We start from the raw sequence: 17168 nt of genomic DNA, 5'->3' as shown, positions 1-17168 counted from the left end.
GGTTTGAGTCTATATGTACATCTACAGCACTGACCATTATGCCTATTCTGTGTTTTTAGGTTGAATGGAGACCTCGTAGATTGTGACCCAGAAACAAATGGCATAACGACTGGAGTCTCCGGGCTAAAGACGTCAAGGATATTCAGCTGATCTCAGAGGTGACTGCGCTCTCTCCTTTCAAGCATTACTGTTTCTGCCCTCTTGTTATATGGGCTATATTTCACAAATTCTGCGCTATGGATCGGCAATCTCTGCATCCCTTTTCTCTGAGAATTCTATATAAAAGTGTCTGTAAGACATTTTGAGTGACATTGCTTCTGTCAAACGGCTGATTGAAGAAGACACAGAGAGAAATGCTGTGCTAATGAAATTGTCTGACCCACATCCTTTAGTGCTATCCATTTCTCCAAAGACACAGAAAGGGCATTTATACAGGTAAACCATGACTGGTCCCTGAAGTGAAAAAGGGGGTTTTTCACAAGGAAGGGGAGCATCCATTATTTACTATACTGGGGTTGCTAGACACTTAGGAGATAATGCAGTGCTTCAAGCATACAAAACATAGAGCCTCCTCAGTGCTGGCGCGGCCATTGTTGTGTGTTTTGAACATGTCTGTTTCCATCCATACTGACAGATGAAAAAGAATATGTCTCCCTAAGGTTCAGAAGCATGGACAGAGAAGGGTAGAGAAAGAAGAAGAGGAAGGGATGGCGGATAGATGTGTTTGTGTGTGTGTCAGTCATATCTAAGTGCATGTCTGTGCATTTGTGTACATGTGTGTCTATTTATTGCCCCAAGTCTGTTTGTTGGCATCTGTATGTACAGTGGCATGTGTCCAAACCTACCCAGTCCTAGATTATACAATGTAAATGAAGTGAGTCTTACACATGGCATGAGCACATGTTTGTACCTGTACACATGAGCATGCATGTGTATGCATCATGTTTCTCCATGCACCGAGTCTGTATAAATAGTCTCCTCCAGATCTGAAAGGCTACAGTCAAGTCTTATTCTCTGTAGATCAGCAGCAGCACTACTTGCCTCCTCGTGGAGAGTGGAGCCATCTCACTGCGGTCTACTGGGAGTAGTTAGCAGAAGGAGGCATACAACTCCTCCACCCTGTTATCAGACTTAGGGCAACACCAGGAACTACTTTCTACCTTTGTCAATTTCCCAAGGGACACTTTGACATGAAATCCTTTTTTGTGGATGAGGGGAGACCACTCCCAAAAATTCTTGTATTTTTCCACATAAATACACATTGTGGTGGAGAGCATGACAACTATCCATGTTTGCGGATATGGTCTGGGAAAATATGGATCTACTGGTGATGAAAAAAATCCCTAAATTAGAAATTAGACTGTTGAAAGATTTTTTTTTTCATTACACTGAAGGTCAACTATAACACTATAAAAATATGCCCCAGTTTATAAAAGATGACTTAAACTTTGTACCCATCATCTTGTTGATGGGATTTTGCTTATACCAACATCACTGTGACATCTTCAAGCACTTTGACAGGTATTTGAGCTGTAAGTCAGAAGTATATAAATATCTTACATTTCAGAACACGCCCTAATTACTGATGCCAAAGCAGGTGTTTTGTCGCTGACAGATGATGAAAAAAATACAGCATGATGCTCACAAGTCCACAGTTCTAGGTGAGGAGCCAGCAGGGGAGGTTTGAGTTTAAGAAATATGTAAGGTAAGCACAGGCTTAATTAGCAAAAATAACTAATATATATGAAAGATGAGCTCATGTCTTCTTTTAAACATAGCCTAACATATATAGCATAGTTTGTCCTAAAATTCAAGTCATTTCCCCAGCTATCCATGGCAAAACATCTGCTTTGACGTCTCTGACTGATGCACGACCAAAAATGCCACATGCTTAAATTTTGAACAACCCCTACAGAACATTGTTGCAGCTATTTCATTTTACCTGATAAACATCAAGCTATAATCTGTCTGTCCAGTTAGTGATTGTCAAAGGCTTTGTCTGATGCAACCAAAATATCAGAGATACCGAGGAATATCAGCAAGGCTATGGACCCACATGCGTACACACACAACACACACGCACACACTCACACTCACACACACACTGCGGACATCATCCTTATATATAGGCATTAAACTGCAGTGTCAGCAGAGAAGATGAGGAGGATGCAGAGAGAGGCACATGTAGCTTTGACTAAGATCAGCTGCCACAGATAGACAGGCAGGCCAGGCAGGCAGCGTGTGCCCTTGAGGTGCTCTGAGCAGGCAGGGTGGTGTGCATGAATTGTCTGAATCCACCCCCCTTCATCTTTTGGAGTTGGGCTGAGTTTGGCTGTCGATGGCCCAGGGACCCCCTGCCAACCCCCGAACTGTTCTGTACTGTCAGCCAAACATCAGAGAAATTTGTTGTAGAAGACAGCCTGGCCAAAACAGTACTTTTGTACATTGTGAATTCCCTGAAAAAACTTAGGGGAGTTGCTGACTTATAACAACTTGCAAGGGACTCACCCCCTTTTAAGACACTTCAAGTGTCTGACAAGATAAATCAGCACATACATTTAAAGTAAACCTTTAGGAAACACCTCAGTTAAAGTCATGGGATCCGAAAATGACGTGCTGCTCTGTCTGTGTTGCCTGATGCAGACAATAACACCATACACTGAAGATATAACTGAGTCAGTCAGGCATCCTTACTTTCTCAAATGACCTCAGCTGTTCTGTACAGCCTATACATTCATATTGGGCCCCAGAATACCTCCCATTCTTGTCAACAAGCTCTATAGTTTTTGTGGAAATGCAATACCATAATGTCTGTCTGGAGGAAGGGAGTGTCAGGTATGGCGAGAGTAATGGAGGAAGGGCTGGAGGGGCAGGTAACCCAGGTTAGGTCGGGTGTAAAGGGGATCCGATAAGGCGTTCCCTAGACCCTACAGTCTCTCAGTCTCTTCTATGAGAGAATAATAAGCAGCTGTAACCCTGAGACACTCCCAGGCCTGTGTCCTCAGCTACAAAAACCTTCACCGGGCGTCTTATCAGGTTCTAAGGATATCATGTAAGACAATACATGTGAGAAGTGCAGGGGTACAATGGGAGGAAAGTGCAGTGTGATATGAGGGGGACTAATGTCAGCGACTATTGTTGAGGCCTTTGTCGCCTTCAAGTACACTGGGAACTCACAACTCACTGAACTCCTTTCATTCAGGGATCTTGCTTTCGGATGTGATGAAACTCTACAACAAGTGCTGTCTCTCATGCTTTAGCAATGACAAACTGTACACACAGAGTTTGCCCTGCTCTAGCTTGGAATATTAGATAAATAGTTACGTTAATCACATTTAAGCTAAACATAACTATATAACGGCAAGTTTATGTTTTCTGTTGTACAGGATTTTGTGACATTTTCTGACAAGTTTTCCATAAAGCTTTGATGTAATAAAATCTAAATGATCAACTTAGATTTATGGAATGTCTTTGAATTGTTTTACTTATTTTCATTTTTCTCTTTTTTAGGAAAATGAGGCTTCCTGATCAACTAGAGAGGAGTCTGAATTTCACCAACATCTGGTTAAATGAGATTGTTGACCAAACTGAAGAATGCCCTTCACTGTAACCTGAAAATAGCAATTCCAATACCTACTGTGACCCTGCTTGCACTAAAAGGCATCAATGATACATATATATTTTATTTTCATATGGGAGAATACTTCCAAAAATAAGATGAAAAATATTCTACACATTGAAACTTGTGTTTATTTCATGCAATTGATTGAGTCTAACAAGTATATCTTTTGACAGCTAAATAAAAGCATTTTTTCCCTTTAAGTGATGTTTTTAAGTGTGAGTTATTTCCTCCTTTCTGTGCAGAGCTTTGGCACCCCAGGTAAAGAACAATGTGCTTGACATAATTGGGTCCTATTTAGTTGTGAAAAGAGCATGCATGACGATAAAAGCTGGCAGGGTGATCAAAGCACCATGCGTTCTGATCAAAATCACACGCTTGACACAGTCGCAGTTTATCCAGACTGACATACGAAACGTGGAGGAAACAGTTTTGAGATAGTACCAGGAAGCTTCCCTGTTTAAAATCAGTTCACAGTGCGCACTGTTTGGCATAGCTGCTGTGCATCTTTCAAATATGTAGTATGAAACAATAATTAAAACCTGAGTGATTCTATGCTTATTTTTCTGCACTTTCTTGACAACTACAGTAGAGGCAAATTTTGTTGCCTTTTCTTCTCTACGCTGGATGTCAGGTTTATGTTTTTAAAAGAGAAATAGTACAGTCTTACTTTGGTTTCCCAGTCAAAGTTTCCCCTATAATTCTATGCACACTACAACATGAAGGATCAAAAGTAGGATCCATAACTTCTTCTGACAAATTGTTTCTTATGGGAAAGAAGCCCAATTTTTCTCCCTTTTCTATCTTTCATCACCCTGCATTCATCTTAATGTGCCTCTCCATTTTCCCTTCTCCTTCCTAATCATATTAATTCTCTCTGTCCCTCCCTACTTAACATTCATTCTCACTATTTTTCTCACGCTTACCCCATCTTCATTTCCTTTACCAGCATCACTCTTCCCCTTTTTCCTACAACCGTCTTTCAGTCCTGTCCGTCCCCCCGCCCTGTCCTCCCCCGCCCCTCCCCATTCTTCTGCTACTTCTCTCTCTCTTTCGCTCCCTCTCTCTCTCCCTTGTCTTTCTCTCCCTCTCAGATGTCAGATCACAGTCTAGTCTTCCGCTTGCCCTGTCATCACATTTTTCACACAACCCCATCCCTTAATTGGGCCTGTATCATCATATCATATCATGTAGAATACCTGATCACAGCAAGAGATGAAAGATAGCCTCCACCTATCCCCTCACAGACAGACAGACACTCACATACACTGTAGACTCACAAAAACACACACATGCACACACACACAGCCCGCTCGCACAAACACATACATCAGTGGTCGTATGGGACAGGAATCCAAGCTGATGGCTGTGTCTGTGTACATTTTTACACCTCATGTTTGCACCGAGTTGTCGATGTGATTGTTACACTGTGACAGGTGAGATGGTGTGTATTCCAAGAGTGTCCAATGATGTTCGTATCAACTGCTAGTGGCTTTTGTGATGAGACAAAGGATGCCCTGGAGCCAGCGGTGTCACATCTACAGGTAACTAGCAAAATAAAGGAAACATCAACACAAAGTGTCTCAGGAGAACTAAAATAGCTCCAACTTGTCTTGGCATCAACTTGAAGGATGTAACATGAAATCTTGTGCAAGATATCCAGTCATTCCTGCTGCCGGTGGAGATGTCTGACTTATATATACTGTAACAATTAGCTATATAATGAAACAAACTGACAAAGATTTTTGGTTTAAATTGTGTTCTTATTCTCAAAAGGCCCCTTCCATCCAGAAAAAAGTAGTGATGTCAGATAAGGTTATGGCAATAACATGCTGTATAAGACTGAACCTCTATTGTCAAGAATATGGTGTGAGTATTCACTTACAGGTCTTTCTGTTAAGACTGCTACACAGCTGCACAATTTCTTTTTTTCTCAGGTCTCAGATTCCCACCAAATTAAATTTCTAGGGAACATATTATATTAGCTTTTTTTTTTTTCATTTCCATCTCATTAAGGCCTAATGATCGTGTCATTTTCAACAGTCATGAAATGCCTATTAGAGGACAAATGTTTGCACTACATACTTGAATATATATATAAAAAAAATATTATTTGAGCACATGCAGAAACTGTTAATATACATTGGTTCATGTCCCACAGTTTGTAGGTGTGGCTACAGAATTTCAGCTTGCTGCCCATTTGCAGGTACAGACCCGTAGACCCTAGTGTAGGTGAATTCTGTTAAAATTTTACTCTAACCCATTGCTGGTGTTCACAGAATCCTCTTGTACGGGTGGAAGCTGAAGCCTGCACACAGATGTTTATGGACAAACAATTGTCCATTTAATCACTACTGTGCATATAATATATACTGTATACTGTGTCACTACATGGGCCCAAAGTTTTGGAAAAGGTCAAATGTCAAAGGTCAAACAGCAAATCCTGATCCTACTGTGCACAAATGTAGTTTTATTTAATAAGGATTTTAATTTCACACTGAAAACAGAATACAGTATGTCGTGTGTATGTTATTTCTACATCATAACAAAGCTGCTGGATCCATATTTTGAATAAACCATTTCTCTCTCAAGTGCTTAAATGCTTCTTTTACTGTATATCCACAGGAATGGTGGGCTAGATCTCCTTCTATAAAGGCACATCATAGCAATTCAAAACTATTGTTTTCATGAATTGCTTAACACAAGGACTCAGTGAGTTTTGTCAGTTTAAACAAATACACACACAGTACACACTATTAGTAGAGATTTGCATAATTTAGACCAAGCTTACATTATTAATAATTTAAGTAATTACTGTAATTCTGCTATTTTGGGTTTGTTAATTGCTATTTGTTAATTCATAATCAGAGCTCAAAATAAGTTATGAGGCTGTTTCTGATTTCTCCTGAAATGACAAGAATACTAATATGTTGTAATGAGCCTAGGGTTCTAACATGGGGATACATTTCTCATTCAGATCCTGGGCTGAAAAACGTGCAAAACCATTCATAGGGTGTTACTTACACTGTGCAGACACACAACATGATTTCGTATCTTGACATATACTTCATCAATTACCTGGCATTATTCATAAAAGAGAATATTCACCACAGATCATATTGTATTACCCTGGCTGGTGGATGAATGTGTAGTGAAATCCAATAGAGACAGATTCAAACATGTGAAGACATGGATCACAGTTTAAATAGGTCTTCCTGGGATAATAATGCAGCTCTGTCTACATTTTTCAGTACAATTGAATTGAGCCAAGAGCATTTGGGAACCACAAAGATCTCAGATGACTTTTACGTGGGACTTACTTAGGATTGATCTCCTGAAGGCAGTAAAAAATAAATGCAAGAATTCTACTATTGATGCAGAGCTTTGAAAAAAAGAAATCTCTTTTTTACATCAAGGTGTTTTTTTTGGCCCATGAACATGACCTTGGTAGCTGCTGGCGAGGAAAAGTAAAGAATAAAACTTCTAAACTCCATTATGTGATAGAACTTTTTTGCTCCTTCTTTTGTCTCCCTCCTCTTTTTTTCCACTAGACGGCACAGTATTTCACTTTTATCTACAGATAGCAGGACTTTGTGTTATCTTATTTTGTTTGGGAGAAGATTCACAAGTACTATCCGCCCCATGATCCCAACAGACGACAAGATACAGAACTCCAAGTCTGGAAACTTCACAGTGAGAAAAATGAGGTCTTACTGGAACTATCTTTGGTGTGTGTTAAACTCTCTGGTTATTCCCTCAGAAGATCTGGAAACCATAGTGGCTGCCGGCTGCATAGTGTTAGAGCACTATAAAATACAATACAGGGATGTGTGTAGATTTTAAAAAGCAGCTTGTTTAAGATCACAACTGAAATCTGGTGCTAGAAAGTGGAGTTTGATTAGATTATTCAAGGTTGGTGGAGGTGAAAGGGACTTTGCTGAAAGAGCAGAAGTTTTCAAATGAAAATCTTCGTCACAAATAAACATTTTTTTTTCTTTTTTCATTACAGTCTGTATCAGATACATCCACCAAAATAACTCACTCTGTAGATGGTGGTTCCCAGCCTTTTATGACTGATGCGCTTCCACAGGCCTGTCATGTGAACTCAAGTAGCCCGTTTTTTAGTACCCCTCATTCTCCAAAAGGGTTCATTTAAATTGATTTAAATTGGATATCATTTAACATACTGTCAAAATTTAGATCAATTTGGTCAAGTTTGCATTCATATCAACACCAGTTGCAATGACAGAAGATTCCCTAAGAACAAAAAAACTATCCCCAGGACATACCCTGCTGATTTCCCCCCATTATCAGCAATGTTATTGATGATGTACCCTGGTGACATTCCCTGGCAATGTTCCCTGGAAGATGGAGACCTTAAAGACCTTAAGAGGGACCTTAATAGGACGTATCAACCATTTAGTCACTACTTTTAGCTTTGCCACTGTTTATCCAAAACCTTTATTTAACTGTTTCAATTGTTCAAGCGAGTTGAGCTACTCAATCTTTCCATGTACCCCCTGGCAACAGCAGAAATACCTCCAGTGCACATAAATCCTTGATTGGGAATCATACGTTCAGCTCATTGGCTCATGAAACAGGTAATATAGCCCAGTAGCATGTCAGCATGTCTTCTTTAGGGAACTTTAGGGAATGTTGGTGATCTGACGTACTCTCCTCTCCCTCTGTAATCATCACATCACATCACAACGGCCCGCAATCACAAGCTGCCGTGACACGCTGAGGTTGCCTTGTCGAAGCAAGACAAGGACAGAAGACATTGCCTGTAAGATTTTGTGTGAATGCGCGTTAGGTTGCGTGAGCGAGCATGCATGCATGAGTGTGTGTGTCTTTCTCTTTGTGCCCAGTCGAGAGTGATTGATTTTGAAGTGTGGGATCTTGACAGAGTATTCGGCTATCCCAGGAGGCACGAGACCACAGGGCCGAAACAGACGAGCAGCCTTCACTTTCTTCTGGCTCCATTTCTCTTTCTCTCTCTCTCTCTCTCTCTCCGTTCTCCCACCTCTGCCCTCTCTCATTCCCAGCATCCATCCTTCTTTCAATCTAAACCCCTTTCCCTCCCCGCTATTTCTACCCTCCTCTCTGATGGGTTTATTGATATGTAACATGATATTTATTGCTGGCTAAAATGAGCTGCCGCCTTGCAGGTGGTGGGTGGGAATTCCTTATGTGGGTCAATAAGAGACAGACATGCCTGGTGATTTGCTTTGAGGGAATTCACAGCTGCTGTAGCCTATACCTCTGAGATATAGCCAGTGTCAAACTACCATCCATAGGCAAAAAAACAACAGAGATGTGAAATGGAAAGGTCTAAGGGAACATCACAGATTTTCAATATTGCTTAAATAGAATAGCTTATTTGCACTCTCCACAATCTGTGCTCTCACCTACCCACTTACTGGCCACCAGCTATGTGTATTTACAGTATATAGGCACTGTACAAGTAAGGAAGTGAGGAAATAAAGAGGTTCTGTTATATGTGCAGTAGCAAATGAATCCATATGTGCTCCTTCTGCCCTTAGATCATGTATTTGTGGCAGGCTGAAAACCATATCAGCGGTGAAAATATAGAATTCAATTTACACCAACACTTATGAAACCATCATGGCAACAAAATGCAAATTAATCACTTTTTGAACCAAATTTTCCTTTATACTGATCTATATATTATATAGATGTTTGCCAATTTATTTCCACAATAAAAAAGAAAATAACTATGGCGCCAGCACCCAGGAGAGTCCTGTTAGATCCCGGTGAACCAACTCAGTTCAGCTGTGCAAACTTCAGATTTAAATTCTTGAATTGTACTGTGTAGTATCTTCAACCTGCTGGTTGTCACAAGGACTAAGGGTAACAAAACAGAGGCAGTGTTCCTCTCTGCTCCGCCATTAGTGATGTCGTGTCACCCACTCCTGGGGCTCCGGCTTTGTTTTCCCATCATGCCCTCACTGCCTGCTGGTTGGTTTAAACAAGCAGTATTCTTCTTCAGCCTTTCAATTATTCCATGCCCCGCAGCAGCACCCTGCACCCTCCACATACACTGAGACGGGAACTAAGAGAGTAGGAGGGATTGATTTGAATTTGGCATATGATGGGTGTTTTGGTGTTTCTGCATATTGGTATTGTCATTGGTTGGTTTTAACTCCTTATGACTAGATATTTTTCTGCACTAGGTATTGTTTGGAGTGATGCACCCACACAGAGGAACTGGAAACATATAGAAATTGAGCCTCGAAGGAAGGCCTGAAGTCAGGAAGGTCTATTTTGTGATGAGCCCCATGCTGTGAAAAAAAAATTAACTTGATAATAAAAAACACTGAAAAAAAATTGGAGTAATCACAAATGAGCTACAGTGAGAATTGAGAAAATGCTATTTCAAAATGCACTTAGTGTTTCACGCAAGTTTTATCAGCCCAAAATATTTAAAAAGTCAGTCTTAATTGCCAAAAACTTACTACATTCGCTGCTGTCCCACTGTCTCGTCAGTCCATCTCTCCCTGCCTCCTTGTCTCTGAGTCCCACAGCATCTAGACACGGGTCAAGTCCTTCTTTTCAAAGGGTGAGATAGAGGCTGAAACCCTGCAACCACAAAAGCAGGCCGTCTAGACAAGGCCCCACAGTCCTGACCCCAGTTAGACCCTGTCCCCCCAGGGGCCTATAATACCTTTGTTTCCATGTTGATAAATTCTACTTCCTGTCATACTAGCAGCACAACAAACAGTGTGACATCCAAACTTCGAAACTTAGACCACAGGCATGTATGTAGCAGTGAGTGACTCTGTGACTTTCAGAGTGGAAATAAATGGAAGATGTGTTTTACAGATAGGATGTCAAAGGGCAGTTTAAGAATATAAAACAAATTAAACAACACAATTAACCACACAGTAAATACTGTTTATTTAGTGTACAAATGTTTCAAAGAAATTTGCTGCAATATGAGTTGATTTTAAATAATAAAGTAATCTGTGGTTAAAATTATGTTTCAGTTTGTTTTACTTTGGTTAACTGAGTAGATTTGTCTTGGTCTGGGTGATTTGAATATGTCTGGTGTTATGTTGACTCAGGGTCCTCGGTTCCCATAGACACATGTCTGGATTTTGGGTTTTCGGGGGGTGCAGTCTGGTGATTTAGGCATGAATTATCATCTAGTCACACAGTGCAAAAATTAACATACAGCCCTAGACAGAGTACACAAGAGCAGGCCACTTCTATTGAATGGCCCACAAGGGAACACGGTCTGCTGGCCTGAGACTCCTCATAGTGTCTGTCTTAGCACATGGCCTGCTCATGGCTAGGTGTTATGCTAATTATCTAGTGTTTGCACATACATGTGTGCACTCTGCCATCAATGCGCTGTTGTATTGTCTACATGCCAACACTGATTATCAGACCAAGAGAAGAAGAGTTTAAGAAGACAGGGTTGTGAACAAACATATTATCTGTGATAGAGAGGGTGAGACATTTTTGAAAAGCCACAACATGCCATCATTCAAAATATGTAGAAATGAATTTTTATTGTATCATCTTCCATTAGCGCCCTTTTATATTGGCTGTCACACTTTCAGAACAGACTATGGTTTTATCGACAGCAAAAAAAAAAACAAAATTAATGAATAAATGAATAGAATAAAATAAAAATCCGAATGAAGCATGTAGTAGTTAATAACCACAAAGCTGCAATAAACAGGCAAAATAGAGATCATATGCATCTACTGCAACACAATTATAGGATGCTTTTTTTTTTTTTTTTTTTTTTATACCAATTACGTTATTTATACTTAATATTCATACTTATACTGGTTTCAGTAATGTACTCATAATAACAGACTGCCTTATTGCATTCTCAATCAATAAGTTCCACACAAGTGTCACCCATTTCAAAATATCATGTGTGAAAACCCACTTCATGTTCTTTGTCCTCCATTTTCTGCCAGCATGCCAGCTCAAAGCTTAGAGCTAAAATGTACACAAGAACACTAGCGACTCAGGGTCTTGCTAGCTTTCTTCCATTGTTTCTACAGACTCCTTGTCCTCCCCTCTCCATCTTCTGCCTCCCCACAGAGAGCCATGAAGTGTCTGAGTCATCCTCGATTACAGTATGTATTTATAGACAGTAGAGTCAGGACCCAGGCCTTGTGTGAGTGCATGTGTGAGAGTGTGTGCGTGTGTGGGTGGATGGGTGTTTCCAACTCACACTACCTAAAACTAGGGCCCAGAGTCTGATGACTCACCTCAGCTACTGGACGCTGCCACCGGGAGAGCTGACGTCACCCGTCCTGAGACCTGAGAGTTACTGCTCCCGGTGACCTCACTCTAATCCAGGTTAGAGAGGAAAAGTGCCACAGATTGTCTGTCATGTCAGAGTGTAAATGCACTGCCTTGATCTCTCATTTTCTGAGCGCAGGTCAAAGTAAATATGTGGTGTTGCACTTTGTCAAAACGAATGTGCCAAAGCCACAGTTGTTTCAGGAGCGAGGAACAGTACAGTAAAATTGTGCATTACAGTTGCTATCTCTGTCATTGTCTTTGCTCTCACCCACGTACATATACTGTCATTCACTAACTCTGTGTATTATAGTGTGTGTGTGTGTGTGTGTGTGTGTCCACATGCATGAACAGTCAGATAGATGAGTGGCACATACAAGCACATATGTAACACATACACACACACACATGCAAACACAGGGCTGAGGCCTTCGTGCTGCTGATGTTTGAACGTTTCAATTCAGAAGCCTGTAAGACCTGCAGCTGCCTGTCTCGCCAAGCTGAATAGGGAGGGGGCCTTTTTTTAGGCGGGAAGGCGAGAAGGCGATGAATGCTTTCCCGATGAGAGATGAGGCATATTGAAAACTATATTAAATTACCCTGATTAACAATTTAGCCACGATCAGGATAGCCATGGGGGTGCTCTATGGGGAGGCCCAGAGACTATTCATCCCCAGAGCGCCAGGGTCGAAAGGTGCCCCAAGTTCACAGGCTCAGGCCCTTTGTTATGCTAACACCCTATCCCAAATCAGCTGCCTGCTCCACGGCCAGACACAAGCACTTCCCTGAGAACTTTCAGGGAGTTGTCATTCCACTGTTCATCTTAAAACCCCCACCTCCCACCCCAACACACACGTAGACAGTCCCTCTTGCCAAATTCCATGCACAATTCAACATTTTTTGTAAGTGGAAAGGGGGTGGGAGATGTGGGGTCTGTGTCCCCAAGAAGGACATTAAAGGTTGGCTTTTCATCTGTAATATTTGTCTTGGTGTGCAAAAATACTCAATACACCTTTTTTTTTGTTTTTTGTAATATCATTTTTTTAAATTATGAAAAAATGGGGAGAATTTCTATTTCTATATTTTTGCACTTGCATGTTTAAACAAAGGAAAAAAGTAGGAAGTCACATATAATAAAAAGTCTGAAAATAATGTGTTTCAGCCTTCCTGTCTCAAGGGAGGGATGATCAATACACATTAACAAGTGAGTTGATAAGACATGTATTAGAGGTCAAGAGTCAAATGCTGGTCAAACACCCTTGACCTCAGGTCAAAGTCTTTAGCGTGAACGTGCCATTGGTGCACACATGTGTCAAACCTTGGCTCAGTAATGAAAAAAGTTCATTTATTTGAATAAGAATTTTCTAAACAAGATATTAAGTGAGACTTTTATTTTGTTTTATACACATTTTATTACATAAAAATAACCAATCGTAATATTTTTTACAGTATTTCTTATCATATGAAGACATTTTGACACCCATTTTTTCTAAGATATTTTAATGTTTTGAGGATGTTTTAATTTGTGATGAACTTAAAAAATGTGTTACAGTTTTAGGAATGAAACAAAAATGATGGACAACCACATGTTCACACTCTTTGTTACTCACGTTAACAACAACATCAACAGCAGCAGCAATGCACATACTACAGCACATGAAATTTAATAAAATGTCTCAGAAAACATGCAGTATAATTATATACCACTGTATGGAGGACACTGATTGTGTACAGCCATGGTCCTGAGTTGTAGGTGTGTGTAACTGCCCTCGTCTCTCACTCACTACCGCTGAGCCAAAACCTCAACCAGGAGAGGAAGAAAAAAAAATCCTTATCAATGCAAATTAGAGCCCACAACCTGGGGAGCCTTGCTTGACTCACCGCTTCTCCAAAAAGCCAAAATCACAGGCTTTCACTCCCAAATCTTGTTGTCATACACGACTACAGATGCTCCATATTAACACAGGATAGTCAGTCATATCCATGGATTAGTCTGCAGTCACTTAAAAAGCCGTCTCCACACTTAGGCTGCCACAAGAGAAAATAAGGACGCTTCTAATTCTGCCAGCATAATTGCCTGATTATAATGAGCTTCTCTCTCTCTTTCTCTCTCTCTCTCTCTCTCCCTCTAGCTCTGCCCTCATTTCTCAGTGTGTCTGTTACTGTATGCGCACACACACATACACACACACACGCAAACACACACACACACACACACACACACTAATGCCTAATTCTGATATAAATCAGTCTTCAATTGAATAGGGAAAAACAATCTGCATTAATATCTTCTGCTGCTGCAATGGCGCTGTGCAGTGTTTGGTGAAACCTGGCATTTCCCTGTGACTTCACTAGACAACAGAGCTTTTAAGCAGCAAATTAAATGTACAATAAAACAACAATGTACAGTAAAATGAGCCGAACTAACACTCACACAATTAATTGATTTTGTAGACTTCAGATAATATATATAAATATAGATATATAATATATATTTGACTTGATCTCGTGGTTTACAAAAAGCAATAACCTTGGATCATAATTATGATTTGATATTGAGATTTTATTAGCCAGTCAGTATCACTTACACAGCCTCAAATTAATTACATTTCCATAACTCTTTTATATTCAAATGAGCGCAGAACAGCATCATTATGTATGTGAAAAAATATTTTTCACTCCTTTTTTAAACAGATTGATGTTACTTTTATTTTTTTAAAAAAGCACAAAATGTTAGCATTTTTTTATCATCATCATTATTATTATGTTGACTCTATCCTCATCCCAAATCTGGTGCTTCACCTGTCTAAGTACCGTGCACCAAATTTACATTCTTAACCCCAGTAATCACAATAATGACAGCTTTTAGGCGTGAAAGCACGCATTTAAAAGGGATTTTGCATATAAAAGAGCAGGATATTGGTGTTGATATGATATTTTTATTCAAACATAGAATTTAAAAACATTCAAGGTAGTTGGATAATTTAATTTTTAGTTTAAAAATAATGAAATACAATACAAAAAACATACACACACACACTGCAGTCAGTGTCTCTGCAAAATAAAATACATAAGCAACAGAAACGATATGCACTTCCCATGACAAAATAGTCAGAGGAAGAAGTATATGTTGCAGATGACATAATGTTACAGAAAAAAAGAGACATGCGTACAAACTTTTGGAGTAGTTGTTATTCTGTCTGCAATGTTTTCACTTTGGCTATAGCATACATTGCCTTGTTCCACCAGGATTTGTTCTTCCATCCCTCTAAAGCTGTCTAAGCCCAGACGCAAGCTAAATGAGCATGCCCACTCATGAATGCTGTTGCTTAATTACAATCCCTGATGGAAAAACCACTGAGGGAGAAGCCTGAGCACGACCACGTGATAGGATAGAAACAGATGCTTTTTCCTATTAAAAAAAGACTAAATTTATGTGTTCAAGTGTATATGAATGTCATTAATTGTAATAGATTTTGGCTGCCTCAACACAAAAGAAAAAGCATATTCTGTATGTGCTTCAATTTGATTTACAGAAATTAGATATTGATAGCTTTTGATATACTGAATGGGGAGCTTGAAAGGCCTGTTAGATGCAAAAGCACTGCAGTATCTGAGAATGGGATGTAATGTCAACAGTGGTTTGGATTGACATTTACATACAGTATGTAGGAGGTATTTAAATATCATCTGCAGTGAACATGGGAAGAAATGAATGTTCTGACAACTCAGAGTAACTTTAAGTAAAATGTGGTTTGATATTACTGTTTCATTAGGTCAGTTGTTAACCACATTACACATCAACAGCAATCAGTGATCATAGATATATTAAATTTAGCGTAGATCTTTAATCCTGATTCCTGCAAAGCCTTTGCTAAATGGTTGAATTGAATTTTACACAGTGAATTTTTATTGTGTATTTCTGTGGTTAACCCAACGTGTGCTCCGAATGCCACATTACTCTATTTAAGCAAAAAAGCTCCCGGATTCTGTAAAGGAACTCTATGCAACACATAAATTATTCAGTAGTATTTGCATTTGCATTGTAATTTGCATTCTTGTAGATTACAGAGAATGGAGAGGGAGGCGCTGCACCAAAGAGAATTACATTCTGAACCATTTTCAGTCTTACTGGTGAGAAGTTGACATGGATTTTTGTTCTATTTTCCTCCTTCTGCTTCGAGGTATACTGCTGAGATCAGTGACACACATTTCAAACTGTTGTTTGATTAATAAAAGAAGGAAACAATGTATAATGCTCACCAGCACTCACGCACAAAAAGCCCTGCCATTAAAAATGAATTGTGACATTCAACAATGAGTCTATTTGATTGACTAGGCTGAGATTTTTACTGTAATATTCTCATCATCTTTATTTATACTGTAAGGCTTGTGAGTTGAAACTCAAAAGAACCAGTAGGCACAGAGGAGATGTCATATGGATTAAACACTAGGAAGGGGTGTGAAACTCTCACAGTACACTGAAGATCCTGCCTATTATGTTTCATCTAAAAATATCAAGCTTGACTAAAAAGAACAGACAACACTGAATAAGAAAAAAAACACAAGCTCCAGAGAGAATAGAGTTCAAACAAGCAGCAGTGATAGTGCTGAGTGTGATATGGAATACAACGAGGAGTATGTACAGTATGAGGCTCCCTTCAATTATAAATGAAAAGGAAATCAGTGTGAAATGTATGGAATAACCCAGATACTAAAATAAAAACATTGTCTCTGTCTCTCTAGAGCCACTTTTGGGAAACGATATCCTGTTTTAAAATTCCCAAAGATTTTATGTCTGGATATAATTTTATTTTCTCATGTGAATTTCTGTATCACTTTAGCTTAATTGCATTCATTTCTGACATCATCATTAGTAAACACCAATCTTTATTGAGATCCCTCCTAGGCCTCAAAGAAGAATGGTCATTTTTCTTAACAAGGGAAAATGTGCAAGAGAGTAGACTGAGACAGTGTGGAAGCACACTTCTGCAGTGTGTGCGTGTCTACGTGCCATGAGGGGCTGGTACGATGCATCAAGGGGGTGGGGTAGGTATTCCTGCAATAAGAGAGGAGGGCTTAGCCAACATATGCGCATGTGCAAATATAGCCTGGCTCTTATATACCCACATGTTGATGTACATGTCACTCTGTGTGTACAAGTGCACAGACATACTCTGTGATTGAGTGTTGAGCGGCTGCTTTTGTCCCGAGCCAAGCTGTAAACAGAATGCACACTCAGTATGTCATTCTTTAACTATTT

General features: G+C 39.7%; 1 long non-coding RNA gene across 2 annotated transcripts in view; it reads left to right on the top strand.

Moving 5' to 3' along the window:
• The window catches only part of LOC108878286 (uncharacterized), a 41064-nt gene extending 37244 nt beyond the window's left edge, over nucleotides 1–3820 (top strand). For both annotated transcript variants that reach the window (XR_007814404.1, XR_001960212.2), the window contains exons 3-4: nucleotides 60–158; nucleotides 3511–3820. This is a non-coding gene — a long non-coding RNA (uncharacterized LOC108878286). The remainder of the gene's footprint in view (nucleotides 1–59; nucleotides 159–3510) is intronic.
• The last annotated feature ends 13348 nt before the right edge of the window (nucleotides 3821–17168 follow it).

Source organism: Lates calcarifer, linkage group LG13 (genome assembly GCF_001640805.2).
Source record: "Lates calcarifer isolate ASB-BC8 linkage group LG13, TLL_Latcal_v3, whole genome shotgun sequence".
NCBI lineage: Eukaryota > Metazoa > Chordata > Actinopteri > Centropomidae > Lates > Lates calcarifer.
This window is presented reverse-complemented; position numbering and strand designations above follow the sequence as displayed.